The sequence below is a fragment of the Saccoglossus kowalevskii genome, chromosome 18 (assembly GCF_978046115.1).
Source record: "Saccoglossus kowalevskii chromosome 18, keSacKowa6.1, whole genome shotgun sequence".
Taxonomy (NCBI): Eukaryota; Metazoa; Hemichordata; class Enteropneusta; family Harrimaniidae; genus Saccoglossus; species Saccoglossus kowalevskii.
Window position 1 is genome coordinate 23,099,336 of NC_140658.1, and position 14,471 is coordinate 23,113,806.

The 14,471-nt window shown below is 41.4% G+C and overlaps 24 non-coding genes across 24 annotated transcripts; all 24 read right to left on the reverse strand.

Annotated features, from left to right (window-relative positions):
* Positions 1-9: 9 nt before the first annotated feature.
* Positions 10-82, reverse strand: TRNAT-UGU (transfer RNA threonine (anticodon UGU)). Its single transcript has one exon. It is a non-coding gene; the product is annotated as a tRNA-Thr (tRNA).
* A 506-nt stretch (positions 83-588) lies between these two features.
* Positions 589-663, reverse strand: TRNAT-UGU (transfer RNA threonine (anticodon UGU)). Its single transcript has one exon. It is a non-coding gene; the product is annotated as a tRNA-Thr (tRNA).
* A 507-nt stretch (positions 664-1,170) lies between these two features.
* Positions 1,171-1,243, reverse strand: TRNAT-UGU (transfer RNA threonine (anticodon UGU)). The gene has a single exon. It is a non-coding gene; the product is annotated as a tRNA-Thr (tRNA).
* A 522-nt stretch (positions 1,244-1,765) lies between these two features.
* Positions 1,766-1,838, reverse strand: TRNAT-UGU (transfer RNA threonine (anticodon UGU)). The gene has a single exon. It is a non-coding gene; the product is annotated as a tRNA-Thr (tRNA).
* Positions 1,839-2,346: 508 nt separating this feature from the next.
* On the reverse strand, positions 2,347-2,419 carry TRNAT-UGU (transfer RNA threonine (anticodon UGU)). The gene has a single exon. It is a non-coding gene; the product is annotated as a tRNA-Thr (tRNA).
* Positions 2,420-2,927: 508 nt separating this feature from the next.
* Positions 2,928-3,000, reverse strand: TRNAT-UGU (transfer RNA threonine (anticodon UGU)). The gene has a single exon. It is a non-coding gene; the product is annotated as a tRNA-Thr (tRNA).
* Positions 3,001-4,096: 1,096 nt separating this feature from the next.
* On the reverse strand, positions 4,097-4,169 carry TRNAT-UGU (transfer RNA threonine (anticodon UGU)). Its single transcript has one exon. It is a non-coding gene; the product is annotated as a tRNA-Thr (tRNA).
* Positions 4,170-4,676: 507 nt separating this feature from the next.
* TRNAT-UGU (transfer RNA threonine (anticodon UGU)) lies at positions 4,677-4,750 on the reverse strand. Its single transcript has one exon. It is a non-coding gene; the product is annotated as a tRNA-Thr (tRNA).
* A 521-nt stretch (positions 4,751-5,271) lies between these two features.
* On the reverse strand, positions 5,272-5,344 carry TRNAT-UGU (transfer RNA threonine (anticodon UGU)). Its single transcript has one exon. It is a non-coding gene; the product is annotated as a tRNA-Thr (tRNA).
* A 510-nt stretch (positions 5,345-5,854) lies between these two features.
* On the reverse strand, positions 5,855-5,927 carry TRNAT-UGU (transfer RNA threonine (anticodon UGU)). The gene has a single exon. It is a non-coding gene; the product is annotated as a tRNA-Thr (tRNA).
* Positions 5,928-6,435: 508 nt separating this feature from the next.
* On the reverse strand, positions 6,436-6,508 carry TRNAT-UGU (transfer RNA threonine (anticodon UGU)). Its single transcript has one exon. It is a non-coding gene; the product is annotated as a tRNA-Thr (tRNA).
* Positions 6,509-7,016: 508 nt separating this feature from the next.
* Positions 7,017-7,089, reverse strand: TRNAT-UGU (transfer RNA threonine (anticodon UGU)). The gene has a single exon. It is a non-coding gene; the product is annotated as a tRNA-Thr (tRNA).
* Positions 7,090-7,598: 509 nt separating this feature from the next.
* Positions 7,599-7,671, reverse strand: TRNAT-UGU (transfer RNA threonine (anticodon UGU)). The gene has a single exon. It is a non-coding gene; the product is annotated as a tRNA-Thr (tRNA).
* Positions 7,672-8,179: 508 nt separating this feature from the next.
* On the reverse strand, positions 8,180-8,252 carry TRNAT-UGU (transfer RNA threonine (anticodon UGU)). Its single transcript has one exon. It is a non-coding gene; the product is annotated as a tRNA-Thr (tRNA).
* A 508-nt stretch (positions 8,253-8,760) lies between these two features.
* Positions 8,761-8,833, reverse strand: TRNAT-UGU (transfer RNA threonine (anticodon UGU)). The gene has a single exon. It is a non-coding gene; the product is annotated as a tRNA-Thr (tRNA).
* Positions 8,834-9,341: 508 nt separating this feature from the next.
* On the reverse strand, positions 9,342-9,414 carry TRNAT-UGU (transfer RNA threonine (anticodon UGU)). The gene has a single exon. It is a non-coding gene; the product is annotated as a tRNA-Thr (tRNA).
* A 522-nt stretch (positions 9,415-9,936) lies between these two features.
* On the reverse strand, positions 9,937-10,009 carry TRNAT-UGU (transfer RNA threonine (anticodon UGU)). The gene has a single exon. It is a non-coding gene; the product is annotated as a tRNA-Thr (tRNA).
* A 508-nt stretch (positions 10,010-10,517) lies between these two features.
* On the reverse strand, positions 10,518-10,590 carry TRNAT-UGU (transfer RNA threonine (anticodon UGU)). The gene has a single exon. It is a non-coding gene; the product is annotated as a tRNA-Thr (tRNA).
* A 508-nt stretch (positions 10,591-11,098) lies between these two features.
* On the reverse strand, positions 11,099-11,171 carry TRNAT-UGU (transfer RNA threonine (anticodon UGU)). Its single transcript has one exon. It is a non-coding gene; the product is annotated as a tRNA-Thr (tRNA).
* Positions 11,172-11,679: 508 nt separating this feature from the next.
* Positions 11,680-11,752, reverse strand: TRNAT-UGU (transfer RNA threonine (anticodon UGU)). Its single transcript has one exon. It is a non-coding gene; the product is annotated as a tRNA-Thr (tRNA).
* A 522-nt stretch (positions 11,753-12,274) lies between these two features.
* TRNAT-UGU (transfer RNA threonine (anticodon UGU)) lies at positions 12,275-12,347 on the reverse strand. Its single transcript has one exon. It is a non-coding gene; the product is annotated as a tRNA-Thr (tRNA).
* A 508-nt stretch (positions 12,348-12,855) lies between these two features.
* On the reverse strand, positions 12,856-12,928 carry TRNAT-UGU (transfer RNA threonine (anticodon UGU)). Its single transcript has one exon. It is a non-coding gene; the product is annotated as a tRNA-Thr (tRNA).
* A 495-nt stretch (positions 12,929-13,423) lies between these two features.
* Positions 13,424-13,496, reverse strand: TRNAT-UGU (transfer RNA threonine (anticodon UGU)). Its single transcript has one exon. It is a non-coding gene; the product is annotated as a tRNA-Thr (tRNA).
* Positions 13,497-14,004: 508 nt separating this feature from the next.
* On the reverse strand, positions 14,005-14,077 carry TRNAT-UGU (transfer RNA threonine (anticodon UGU)). Its single transcript has one exon. It is a non-coding gene; the product is annotated as a tRNA-Thr (tRNA).
* Positions 14,078-14,471: the final 394 nt, after the last annotated feature.

Here is a 14,471-nt window from a genome sequence, read left to right on the forward strand (position 1 = left end):
TCTAGTGGCAGCCCCCTATGAGATTCGAACTCATGACCCCTGGTTTACAAGACCAGTGCTCTAACCACTGAGCTAAGGAGGCTAGTTGGACTCTTCATCATTCGTACGAAATTAAAATGAGTCACATTAATATGTTTGTATTAAGTGGTTTTAGTGGTTTTCAGACCGCAATTAACTGTAGGAGTTGCCTCAAGGAAAGTGAGAAATTGAGTTGAGTCAAACAATTCGCTTGTCTTGATTGGTTTCAGTAGCTCACTCATCGCCCATAAACATACAACATTGACTGGTTTGTTGATCCAAGATGGAAAATTAGCTGTAGCAGTTGCCCTTATGAAATTCGAACTCATGGCCCCGTTATAACCACTGAGCTAAGGAGGCGGCTTGTAGCCTTGAAGATACCGTGTATGAGTTGCCCCTAAGAAATTCGAAGTAATGGCTTCTGTCTTAACCACAGAGCTAAGGAGGCGGCTTGCATTGCAAATTGAGTCATATCAATGCGCCTGTCTTGACAAGTTTGAGTTACACACTCATTACACATAAACATGCAACATTGACTGGTATGTCAAACATTAAAAATTCTCTCCAGTAAGCCCCCTATGAGATTCGAACTCATGACCCCCCTGGTTTACAAGACCAGTGCTCTAACCACTGAGCTAAGGAGGCTAGTTGGAGTCTTCAACATTCGTACTAAATTAAAATGAGTCACATTAATATGCTTGTATTGAGTGGTTTCAGTGGTTTTCAAACCGCAATTAACTGTTGGGGTTGCCTCAATGAAAGTGAGAAATTGAGTTGAGTCAAGAAATTCGCTTGTCTTGATTGGTTTCAGTAACTCACTCATCGCCCATAAACATACAACATTGACTGGTTTGTTCATCCAAGATGGAAAATTAGCTGTAGGAGTTGCCCTTATGAAATTCGAACAAATGGCCCCGCTATAACCACGGAGCTAAGGAGGCGGCTTGCAGCCTTGAAGATACCGTGCAGGAGTTGCCCCTAAGTAATTCGAAGTAATGGCTTCTGTCTTAACCACAGAGCTAAGGAGGCGGCTTGATTGCAAATTGAGTCATATCAATGCGCCTGTCTTGATAAGTTTCAGTTACACGCTCATTACACATAGACATGCAACATTGACTGGTATGTCAAACATTAAAAATTCTCTCTAGTGGAAGCCCCCTATGAGATTCGAACTCATGACCCCTGTTTTACAAGACCAGTGCTCTAACCACTGAGCTAAGGAGGCTAGTTAGACTGTTCAACATTCGTACGAAATTAAAATGAGTCACATTAATATAAGCTTATTAATACAAGCGTATTGAGTGGATTCATTGGTTTTCAGACCGCAATTACCTGTAGGAGTTGCCTCAATGAAAGTGAGAAATTGAGTTGAGTTAAAAAATTCGCTTGTCTTGATTGGTTTCAGTAACTCACTCATCGCCCATAAACATACAACATTGACTGGTTTGTTCATCCAAGATGGAAAATTAGCTGTAGGAGTTGCCCTTATGAAATTCGAACTCATGGCCCCGCTATAACCACGGAGCAAAGGAGGCGGCTTGTAGCCTTGAAGATACCGTGTAGGAGTTGCCCCTAAGAAATTCGAAGTAATGGCTTCTGTCTTAATCACAGAGCTAAGGAGGCGGCTTGCATTGCAAATTGAGTCATATCAATGCGCCTGTCTTGATAAGTTTGAGTTACACACTCATTACACATAAACATGCAACATTGACTGGTATGTCAAACATTAAAAATTCTCTCTAGTGGCAGCCCCCTATGAGATTCGAACTCATGACCCCTGGTTTACAAGACCAGTGCTCTAACCACTGAGCTAAGGAGGCTAGTTGGACTCTTCAAAATTCGTACGACATTAAAATGAGTCACATTAATATGATTGTATTGAGTGGTTTCAGTGGTTTTCAATCTGCAATTAACTGTAGGAGTTGCCTCAATGAAAGTGAGAATTTGAGTTGAGTCAAAAAAGTCGCTTGACTTGATTGGTTTCAGTAACTCACTCATCGCCCATAAACATACAACATTGACTGGTTTGTTCATCCAAGATGGGAAATTAGCTGTAAGAGTTGCCTTTATGAAATTCGAACTCATGGCCCCGCTATAACCACAGAGCTAAGGAGGCGGCTTGTAGACTTAAAGATACCGTGTAGGAGTTGCCCCTAAGAAATTCGAAGTAATGGCTTCTGTCTTAACCACAGAGCTAAGGAGGCGGCTTGCATTGCAAATTGAGTCATATCAATGCGCCTGTCTTGATAAGTTTGAGTTACACACTCATTACACATAAACATGCAACATTGACTGGTATGTCAAACATTAAAAATTCGCTCTAGTGGAAGCCCCCTATGAGATTCGAACTCATGACCCCTGGTTTACAAGACCAGTGCTCTAACCACTGAGCTAAGGAGGCTAGTTGGACTCTTCAACATTCGTACGAAATCAAAATGAGTCACATTAATATGCTTGTATTGAGTGGTTTCAGTGGTTTTCAATCTGCAATTAACTGTAGGAGTTGCCTCAATGAAAGTGATAATTTGAGTTGAGTCAAAAAAGTCGCTTGACTTGATTGGTTTCAGTAACTCACTCATCGCCCATAAACATACAACATTGACTGGTTTGTTCATCCAAGATGGGAAATTAGCTGTAGGAGTTGCCTTTATGAAATTCGAACTCAAGGCCCCGCTATAACCACAGAGCTAAGGAGGCGGCTTGTAGCCTTAAAGATACCGTGTAGGAGTTGCCCCTAAGAAATTCGAAGTAATGGCTTCTGTCTTAACCACAGAGCTAAGGTGGCGGCTTGCATTGCAAATTGAGTCATATCAATGCGCCTGTCTTGAAAAGTTTGAGTTACACACTCATTACACATAAACATGCAACATTGACTGGTATGTCAAACATTAAAAATTCTCTCTTGTGGAAGCCCCCTATGAGATTCGAACTCATGACTCCTGGTTTACAAGACCAGTGCTCTAACCACTGAGCTAAGGAGGCTAGTTGGACTCTTCAACATTCGTACGAAATTAAAATGAGTCACATTAATATGCTTGTATTGAGTGGTTTCAGTGGTTTTCAGACCGCAATTAACTGTAGGAGTTGCCTCAATGAAAGTGAGAAATTGAGTTGAGTCAAAAAATTCGCTTGTCTTGATTGGTTTCAGTAACACACTCATCGCCCATAAACATTGACTGGTTTGTTCATCCAAGATGGAAAATTAGCTGTAGGAGTTGCCCTTATGAAATTCGAACTCATGGCCCCGCTATAACCACGGAGCTAAGGAGACGGCTTGTAGCCTTGAAGATACCGTGTAGGAGTTGCCCCTAAGAAATTCGAAGTAATGGCTTCTGTCTTAACCACAGAGCTAAGGAGGCGGCTTGCATTGCAAATTGAGTCATATCAATGCGCCTGTCTTGATAAGTTTGAGTTACACACTCATTACACATAAACATGCAACATTGACTGGTATGTCAAACATTAAAAATTCGCTCTAGTGGAAGGCCCCTATGAGATTCGAACTAATGACCCCTGATTTACAAGACCAGTGCTCTAACCACTGAGCTAAGGAGGCTAGTTTGACTCTTCAACATTCGTACGAAATTAAAATGAGTCACATTAATATAAGCTTATTAATACAAGCGTATAGAGTGGATTCAGTGGTTTTCAGACTGCAATTAACTGTAGGAGTTGCCTCAATGAAAGTGAGAAATTGAGTTGAGTAAAAAAATTCGTTTGTCTTGATTGGTTTCAGTAACTCACTCATCGCCCATAAACATACAACATTGGCTGGTTTGTTCATCCAAGATGGGAAATTAGCTGTAGGAGTTGCCCTTATGAAATTCGAACTAATGGCCCCGCTATAACCACGGAGCTAAGGAGGCGGCTTGCAGCCTTGAAGATACCATGTAGGAGTTGCCCCTAAGAAATTCGAAGTAATGGCTTCTGTCTTAACCACAGAGCTAATGAGGCGGCTTGCATTGCAAATTGAGTCATATCAATGCGCCTGTCTTGATAAGTTTGAGTTACACACTCATTACACATAAACATGCAACATTGACTGGTATGTCAAACATTAAAAATTCTCTCTAGTGGCAGCCCCCTATGAGATTAGAACTCATGACCCCTGGTTTACAAGACCAGTGCTCTAACCACTGAGCTAAGGAGGCTAGTTGGACTCTTCAAAATTCGTACGACATTAAAATGAGTCACATTAATATGCTTGTATTGAGTGGTTTCAGTGGTTTTCAATCTGCAATTAACTGTAGGAGTTGCCTCAATGAAAGTGAGAAATTGAGTTGAGTCAAAAAAGTCGCTTGTCTTGATTGGTTTCAGAAACTCACTCATTGCCCATAAACATACAACATTGACTGGTTTGTTCATCCAAGATGGGAAATTAGCTGTAGGAGTTGCCTTTATGAAATTCGAACTCATGGCCCCGCTATAACCACAGAGCTAAGGAGGTGGCTTGTAGCCTTGACGATACCGTGTAGGAGTTGCCCCTAAGAAATTCGAAGTAATGGCTTCTGTCTTAACCACAGAGCTAAGGAGGCGGCTTGCATTGCAAATTGAGTCATATCAATGCGCCTGTCTTGATAAGTTTGAGTTACACACTCATTACACATAAACATGCAACATTGACTGGTATGTCGAACATTAAAAATTCTCTATTGTGGAAGCCCCTATGAGATTCGAACTCATGACCCCTGGTTTACAAGACCAGTGCTCTAACCACTGAGCTAAGGAGGCTAGTTGGACTCTTCAACACTCGTACGAAATTAAAATGAGTCACATTAATATAAGCTTATTAATACAAGCGTATAGAGTGGATTCAGTGGTTTTCAGACCGCAATTAACTGTAGGAGTTGCCTCAATGAAAGTGAGAAATTGAGTTGAGTCAAAAAATTCGCTTGTCTTGATTGGTTTCAGTAACTCACTCATAGCCCATAAACATACAACATTGGCTGGTTTGTTCATCCAAGATGGGAAATTAGCTGTAGGAGTTGCCCTTATGAAATTCGAACTCATGGCCCCGCTATAACCACGGAGCTAAGGAGGCGGCTTGCAGCCTTGAAGATACCGTGTAGGAGTTGCCCCTAAGAAATTCGAAGTAATGGCTTCTGTCTTAACCACAGAGCTAATGAGGCGGCTTGCATTGCAAATTGAGTCATATCAATGCGCCTGTCTTGATAAGTTTGAGTTACACACTCATTACACATAAACATGCAACATTGACTGGTATGTCAAACATTAAAAATTCTCTCTAGTGGTAGCCCCCTATGAGATTCGAACTCTTGACCCCTGGTTTACAAGACCAGTGCCCTAACCACTGAGCTAAGGAGGCTAGTTGGACTCTTCAACATTCGTACGAAAATAAAATGAGTCACATTAATATGCTTGTATTGAGTGGTTTCAGTGGTTTTCAGACCGCAATTAACTGTAGGAGTTGCCTCAATGAAAGTGAGAAATTGAGTTGAGTCAAAAAAAAAACGCTTGTCTTGATCGGTTTCAGTAACTCACTCATCGCCCATAAACATACAACATTGACTGGTTTGTTCATCCAAGATGGAAAATTAGCTGTAGGAGTTGCCCTTATGAAATTCGAACTCATGGCCCCGCTATAACCACGGAGCTAAGGAGGTGGCTCGTAGCCTTGAAGATACCGTGTAGGAGTTGCCCCTAAGAAATTCGAAGTAATGGCTTCTGTCTTAATCACAGAGCTAAGGAGGCGGCTTGCATTGCAAATTGAGTCATATCAATGCGCCTGTCTTGATAAGTTTGAGTTACACACTCATTACACATAAACATGCAACATTGACTGGTATGTCAAACATTAAAAATTCTCTCTAGTGGCAGCCCCCTATGAGATTAGAACTCATGACCCCTGGTTTACAAGACCAGTGCTCTAACCACTGAGCTAAGGAGGCTAGTTGGACTCTTCAAAATTCGTACGACATTAAAATGAGTCATATTAATATGCTTGTATTGAGTGGTTTCAGTGGTTTTCAATCTGCAATTAACTGTAGGAGTTGCCTCAATGAAAGTGAGAAATTGAGTTGAGTCAAAAAAGTCGCTTGTCTTGATTGGTTTCAGAAACTCACTCATTGCCCATAAACATACAACATTGACTGGTTTGTTCATCCAAGATGGGAAATTAGCTGTAGGAGTTGCCTTTATGAAATTCGAACTCATGGCCCCGCTATAACCACAGAGCTAAGGAGGTGGCTTGTAGCCTTGACGATACCGTGTAGGAGTTGCCCCTAAGAAATTCGAAGTAATGGCTTCTGTCTTAACCACAGAGCTAAGGAGGCGGCTTGCATTGCAAATTGAGTCATATCAATGCGCCTGTCTTGATAAGTTTGAGTTACACACTCATTACACATAAACATGCAACATTGACTGGTATGTCGAACATTAAAAATTCTCTCTTGTGGAAGCCCCCTATGAGATTCGAACTCATGACCCCTGGTTTACAAGACCAGTGCTCTAACCACTGAGCTAAGGAGGCTAGTTGGACTCTTCAACATTCGTACGAAATTAAAATGAGTCACATTAATATGCTTGTATTGAGTCGTTTCAGTGGTTTTCAGACCGCAATTAACTGTAGGAGTTGCCTCAATGAAAGTGAGAAATTGAGTTGAGTCAAAAAATTCGCTTGTCTTGATTGGTTTCAGTAACTCACTCATCGCCCATAAACATACAACTTTGGCTGGTTTGTTCATCCAAGATGGGAAATTAGCTGTAGGAGTTGCCCTTATGAAATTCGAACTCATGGCCCCGCTATAACCACGGAGCTAAGGAGGCGGCTTGCAGCCTTGAAGATACCGTGTAGGAGTTGCCCCTAAGAAATTCGAAGTAATGGCTTCTGTCTTAACCACAGAGCTAATGAGGCGGCTTGCATTGCAAATTGAGTCATATCAATGCGCCTGTCTTGATAAGTTTGAGTTACACACTCATTACACATAAACATGCAACATTGACTGGTATGTCAAACATTAAAAATTCTCTCTAGTGGTAGCCCCCTATGAGATTCGAACTCTTGACCCCTGGTTTACAAGACCAGTGCCCTAACCACTGAGCTAAGGAGGCTAGTTGGACTCTTCAACATTCGTACGAAAATAAAATGAGTCACATTAATATGCTTGTATTGAGTGGTTTCAGTGGTTTTCAGACCGCAATTAACTGTAGGAGTTGCCTCAATGAAAGTGAGAAATTGAGTTGAGTCAAAAAAAAACGCTTGTCTTGATCGGTTTCAGTAACTCACTCATCGCCCATAAACATACAACATTGACTGGTTTGTTCATCCAAGATGGAAAATTAGCTGTAGGAGTTGCCCTTATGAAATTCGAACTCATGGCCCCGCTATAACCACGGAGCTAAGGAGGTGGCTCGTAGCCTTGAAGATACCGTGTAGGAGTTTCCCCTAAGAAATTCGAAGTAATGGCTTCTGTCTTAATCACAGAGCTAAGGAGGCGGCTTGCATTGCAAATTGAGTCATATCAATGCGCCTGTCTTGATAAGTTTGAGTTACACACTCATTACACATAAACATGCAACATTGACTGGTATGTCAAACATTAAAAATTCTCTCTAGTGGCAGCCCCCTATGAGATTAGAACTCATGACCCCTGGTTTACAAGACCAGTGCTCTAACCACTGAGCTAAGGAGGCTAGTTGGACTCTTCAAAATTCGTACGACATTAAAATGAGTCATATTAATATGCTTGTATTGAGTGGTTTCAGTGGTTTTCAATCTGAAATTAACTGTAGGAGTTGCCTCAATGAAAGTGAGAAATTGAGTTGAGTCAAAAAAGTCGCTTGTCTTGATTGGTTTCAGAAACTCACTCATTGCCCATAAACATACAACATTGACTGGTTTGTTCATCCAAGATGGGAAATTAGCTGTAGGAGTTGCCTTTATGAAATTCGAACTCATGGCCCCGCTATAACCACAGAGCTAAGGAGGTGGCTTGTAGCCTTGACGATACCGTGTAGGAGTTGCCCCTAAAAAATTCGAAGTAATGGCTTCTGTCTTAACCACAGAGCTAAGGAGGCGGCTTGCATTGCAAATTGAGTCATATCAATGCGCCTGTCTTGATAAGTTTGAGTTACACACTCATTACACATAAACATGCAACATTGACTGGTATGTCGAACATTAAAAATTCTCTCTTGTGGAAGCCCCCTATGAGATTCGAACTCATGACCCCTGGTTTACAAGACCAGTGCTCTAACCACTGAGCTAAGGAGGCTAGTTGGACTCTTCAACATTCGTACGAAATTAAAATGAGTCACATTAATATGCTTGTATTGAGTGGTTTCAGTGGTTTTCAGACCGCAATTAACTGTAGGAGTTGCCTCAATGAAAGTGAGAAATTGAGTTGAGTAAAAAAATTCGCTTGTCTTGATTGGTTTCAGTAACTCACTCATCGCCCATAAACATACAACATTGACTGGTTTGTTCATCCAAGATGGAAAATTAGCTGTAGGAGTTGCCCTTATAAAATTCGAACTCATGGCCCTGCTATAACCACGGAGCTAAGGAGACGGCTTGTAGCCTTGAAGATACCGTGTAGGAGTTGCCCCTAAGAAATTCGAAGTAATGGCTTCTGTCTTAACCACAGAGCTAAGGAGGCGGCTTGCATTGCAAATTGAGTCATATCAATGCGCCTGTCTTGATAAGTTTGAGTTACACACTCATTACACATAAACATGCAACATTGACTGGTATGTCGAACATTAAAAATTCTCTCTTGTGGAAGCCCCCTATGAGATTCGAACTCATGACCCCTGGTTTACAAGACCAGTGCTCTAACCACTGAGCTAAGGAGGCTAGTTGGACTCTTCAACATTCGTACGAAATTAAAATGAGTCACATTAATATGCTTGTATTGAGTGGTTTCAGTGGTTTTCAGACCGCAATTAACTGTAGGAGTTGCCTCAATGAAAGTGAGAAATTGAGTTTAGTCAAAAAATTCGCTTGTCTTGATTGGTTTCAGTAACTCACTCATCGCCCATAAACATACAACATTGACTGGTTTGTTCATCCAAGATGGAAAATTAGCTGTAGGAGTTGCCCTTATAAAATTCGAACTCATGGCCCTGCTATAACCACGGAGCTAAGGAGACGGCTTGTAGCCTTGAAGATACCGTGTAGGAGTTGCCCCTAAGAAATTCGAAGTAATGGCTTCTGTCTTAACCACAGAGCTAAGGAGGCGGCTTGCATTGCAAATTGAGTCATATCAATGCGCCTGTCTTGATAAGTTTGAGTTACACACTCATTACACATAAACATGCAACATTGACTGTTATGTCAAACATTAAAAATTCTTTCTAGTGGAAGCCCCCTACGAGATTCGAACTCATGACCCCTGGTTTACAAGACCAGTGCTCTAACCACTGAGCTAAGGATGCTGGTTGGACTCTTCAACATTCGTACGAAATTAAAATGAGTCATATTAATATAAGCATATTAATACAAGCGTATTGAGTGGATTCAGTGGTTTTCAGACCGCAATTAACTGTAGGAGTTGCCTCAATGAAAGTGAGAAATTGAGTTGAGTCAAAAAATTCGCTTGTCTTGATTGGTTTCAGTAACGCACTCATCGCCCATAAACATACAACATTGACTGGTTTGTTCATCCAAGATGGAAAATTAGCTGTAGGAGTTGCCCTTATGAAATTCGAACTAATGGCCCCGCTATAACCACGGAGCTAAGGAGGCGGCTTGCAGCCTTGAAGATACCTTGTAGGAGTTGCCCCTAAGAAATTCGAAGTAATGGCTTCTGTCTTAACCACAGAGCTAATGAGGCGGCTTGCATTGCAAATTGAGTCATATCAATGCGCATGTCTTGATAAGTTTGAGTTACACACTCATTACACATAAACATGCAACATTGACTGGTATGTCAAACATTAAAAATTCTCTCTAGTGGCAGCCCCCTATGAGATTAGAACTCATGACCCCTGGTTTACAAGACCAGTGCTCTAACCACTGAGCTAAGGAGGCTAGTTGGACTCTTCAAAATTCGTACGACATTAAAATGAGTCATATTAATATGCTTGTATTGAGTGGTTTCAGTGGTTTTCAATCTGAAATTAACTGTAGGAGTTGCCTCAATGAAAGTGAGAAATTGAGTTGAGTCAAAAAAGTCGCTTGTCTTGATTGGTTTCAGAAACTCACTCATTGCCCATAAACATACAACATTGACTGGTTTGTTCATCCAAGATGGGAAATTAGCTGTAGGAGTTGCCTTTATGAAATTCGAACTCATGGCCCCGCTATAACCACAGAGCTAAGGAGGTGGCTTGTAGCCTTGACGATACCGTGTAGGAGTTGCCCCTAAAAAATTCGAAGTAATGGCTTCTGTCTTAACCACAGAGCTAAGGAGGCGGCTTGCATTGCAAATTGAGTCATATCAATGCGCCTGTCTTGATAAGTTTGAGTTACACACTCATTACACATAAACATGCAACATTGACTGGTATGTCGAACATTAAAAATTCTCTCTTGTGGAAGCCCCCTATGAGATTCGAACTCATGACCCCTGGTTTACAAGACCAGTGCTCTAACCACTGAGCTAAGGAGGCTAGTTGGACTCTTCAACATTCGTACGAAATTAAAATGAGTCACATTAATATGCTTGTATTGAGTGGTTTCAGTGGTTTTCAGACCGCAATTAACTGTAGGAGTTGCCTCAATGAAAGTGAGAAATTGAGTTGAGTAAAAAAATTCGCTTGTCTTGATTGGTTTCAGTAACTCACTCATCGCCCATAAACATACAACATTGACTGGTTTGTTCATCCAAGATGGAAAATTAGCTGTAGGAGTTGCCCTTATAAAATTCGAACTCATGGCCCTGCTATAACCACGGAGCTAAGGAGACGGCTTGTAGCCTTGAAGATACCGTGTAGGAGTTGCCCCTAAGAAATTCGAAGTAATGGCTTCTGTCTTAACCACAGAGCTAAGGAGGCGGCTTGCATTGCAAATTGAGTCATATCAATGCGCCTGTCTTGATAAGTTTGAGTTACACACTCATTACACATAAACATGCAACATTGACTGGTATGTCGAACATTAAAAATTCTCTCTTGTGGAAGCCCCCTATGAGATTCGAACTCATGACCCCTGGTTTACAAGACCAGTGCTCTAACCACTGAGCTAAGGAGGCTAGTTGGACTCTTCAACATTCGTACGAAATTAAAATGAGTCACATTAATATGCTTGTATTGAGTGGTTTCAGTGGTTTTCAGACCGCAATTAACTGTAGGAGTTGCCTCAATGAAAGTGAGAAATTGAGTTTAGTCAAAAAATTCGCTTGTCTTGATTGGTTTCAGTAACTCACTCATCGCCCATAAACATACAACATTGACTGGTTTGTTCATCCAAGATGGAAAATTAGCTGTAGGAGTTGCCCTTATAAAATTCGAACTCATGGCCCTGCTATAACCACGGAGCTAAGGAGACGGCTTGTAGCCTTGAAGATACCGTGTAGGAGTTGCCCCTAAGAAATTCGAAGTAATGGCTTCTGTCTTAACCACAGAGCTAAGGAGGCGGCTTGCATTGCAAATTGAGTCATATCAATGCGCCTGTCTTGATAAGTTTGAGTTACACACTCATTACACATAAACATGCAACATTGACTGTTATGTCAAACATTAAAAATTCTTTCTAGTGGAAGCCCCCTACGAGATTCGAACTCATGACCCCTGGTTTACAAGACCAGTGCTCTAACCACTGAGCTAAGGATGCTGGTTGGACTCTTCAACATTCGTACGAAATTAAAATGAGTCATATTAATATAAGCATATTAATACAAGCGTATTGAGTGGATTCAGTGGTTTTCAGACCGCAATTAACTGTAGGAGTTGCCTCAATGAAAGTGAGAAATTGAGTTGAGTCAAAAAATTCGCTTGTCTTGATTGGTTTCAGTAACGCACTCATCGCCCATAAACATACAACATTGACTGGTTTGTTCATCCAAGATGGAAAATTAGCTGTAGGAGTTGCCCTTATGAAATTCGAACTAATGGCCCCGCTATAACCACGGAGCTAAGGAGGCGGCTTGCAGCCTTGAAGATACCTTGTAGGAGTTGCCCCTAAGAAATTCGAAGTAATGGCTTCTGTCTTAACCACAGAGCTAATGAGGCGGCTTGCATTGCAAATTGAGTCATATCAATGCGCATGTCTTGATAAGTTTGAGTTACACACTCATTACACATAAACATGCAACATTGACTGGTATGTCAAACATTAAAAATTCTCTCTAGTGGTAGCCTCCTATGAGATTCGAACTCATGACCCCTGGTTTACAAGACCAGTGCCCTAACCACTGAGCTAAGGAGGCTAGTTGGTCTCTTCAACATTCGTACGAAATTAAAATGAGTCACATTAATATGATTGTATTGAGTGGTTTCAGTGGTTTTCAGACCGCAATTAACTGTAGGAGTTGCCTCAATGAAAGTGAGAAATTGAGTTGAGTCAAAAAAAACGCTTGTCTTGATCGGTTTCAGTAACTCACTCATCGCCCATAAACATACAACATTGACTGGTTTGTTCATCCAAGATGGAAAATTAGCTGCAGGAGTTGCCCTTATGAAATTCGAACTCATGGCCCCGCTATAACCACGGAGCTAAGGAGGCGGCTCGTAGCCTTGAAGATACCGTATAGGAGTTGCCCCTAAGAAATTCGAAGTAATGGCTTCTGTCTTAATCACAGAGCTAAGGAGGCGGCTTGCATTGCAAATTGAGTCATATCAATGCGCCTGTCTTGATAAGTTTGAGTTACACACTCATTACACATAAACATGCAACATTGACTGGTATGTCAAACATTGAAAATTCTCTCTTGTGGAAGCCCCCTATGAGATTCGAACTCATGACCCCTGGTTTACAAGACCAGTGCTCGAACCACTGAGCTAAGGAGGGTAGTTGGACTCTTCAACATTCGTACGAAATTAAAATGAGTCACATTAATATGCTTGTATTGAGAGTGGTTTCAGTGGTTTTCAGACCGCAATTAACTGTAGGAGTTGCCTCAATGAAAGTGAGCAATTGAGTTGAGTAAAACAATTCGCTTGTCTTGATTGGTTTCAGTAACTCACTCATCACCCATAAACATACAACATTGACTGGTTTGTTCATCCAAGATGGAAAATTAGCTGTAGGAGTTGCCCTTATGAAATTCGAACTCATGGCCCCGCTGTAATACGGCTTGTAGCCTTGAAGATACCGTGTAGGAGTTGCCCCTAAGAAATTCGAAGTAATGGCTTCTGTCTTAACCACAGAGCTAAGGAGGCGGCTTGCATTGCAAATTGAGTCATATCAATGCGCCTGTCTTGATAAGTTTGAGTTACACACTCATTACACATAAACATGCAACATTGACTGGTATGTCAAACATTAAAAATCCTCTCTAGTGGCAGCCCCCTATGAGGTTCGAACTCATGACCCCTGGTTTACAAGACCAGTGCTCTAACCACTGAGCTAAGGAGGCTAATTGGAGTCATCAAAATTCGTACGACATTAAAATGAGTCACATTAATATGCTTGTATTGAGTGGTTTCAGTGGTTTTCAGACCGCAATTAACTGTAGGAATTGCCTCAATGAAAGTGAGAAATTGAGTTGAGTCAAACAATTCGCTTGTCTTGATTGGTTTCAGTAATTCACTCATCGCCCATAAACATACAACATTGACTGGTTTGTTCATCCAAGATGGAAAATTAGCTGTAGGAGTTGCCCTTATGAAATTCGAACTCATGGCCCCGCTATAACCACGGAGCTAAGGAGGCGGCTTGCAGCCTTGAAGATGCCGTGTAGGAGTTGCCCCTAAGAAATTCGAAGTAATGGCTTCTGTCTTAACCACAGAGCTAATGAGGCGGCTTGCATTGCAAATTGAGTCATATCAATGCGCATGTCTTGATAAGTTTGAGTTACACACTCATTACACATAAACATGCAACATTGACTGGTATGTCAAACATTAAAAATTCTCTCTAGTGGTAGCCCCCTATGAGATTCGAACTCATGACCTCTGGTTTACAAGACCAGTGCTCTAACCACTGAGCTAAGGAGGCTAGTTGGACTCTTCAACATTCGTACGAAATTAAAATGAGTCACATTAATATGCTTGTATTGAGTGGTTTCAGTGGTTTTCAGTCCGCAATTAACTGTAGGAGTTGCCTCAATGAAAGTGAGAAATTGAGTTGAGTCAAACAATTCGCTTGTCTTGATTGGTTTCAGTAACTCACTCATCGCCCATAAACATACAACATTGACTGGTTTGTTCATCCAAGATGGAAAATTAGCTGTAGGAGTTGCGCTTATGAAATTCGAACTCATGGCCCCGCTATAACCACGGAGCTAAGGAGGCGGCTTGCAGCCTTGAAGATACCGTGTAGGAGTTGCCCCTAAAAAATTCGAAGTAACGGCTTCTGATTTAACCACAGAGCTAATGAGGCGGCTTGATTG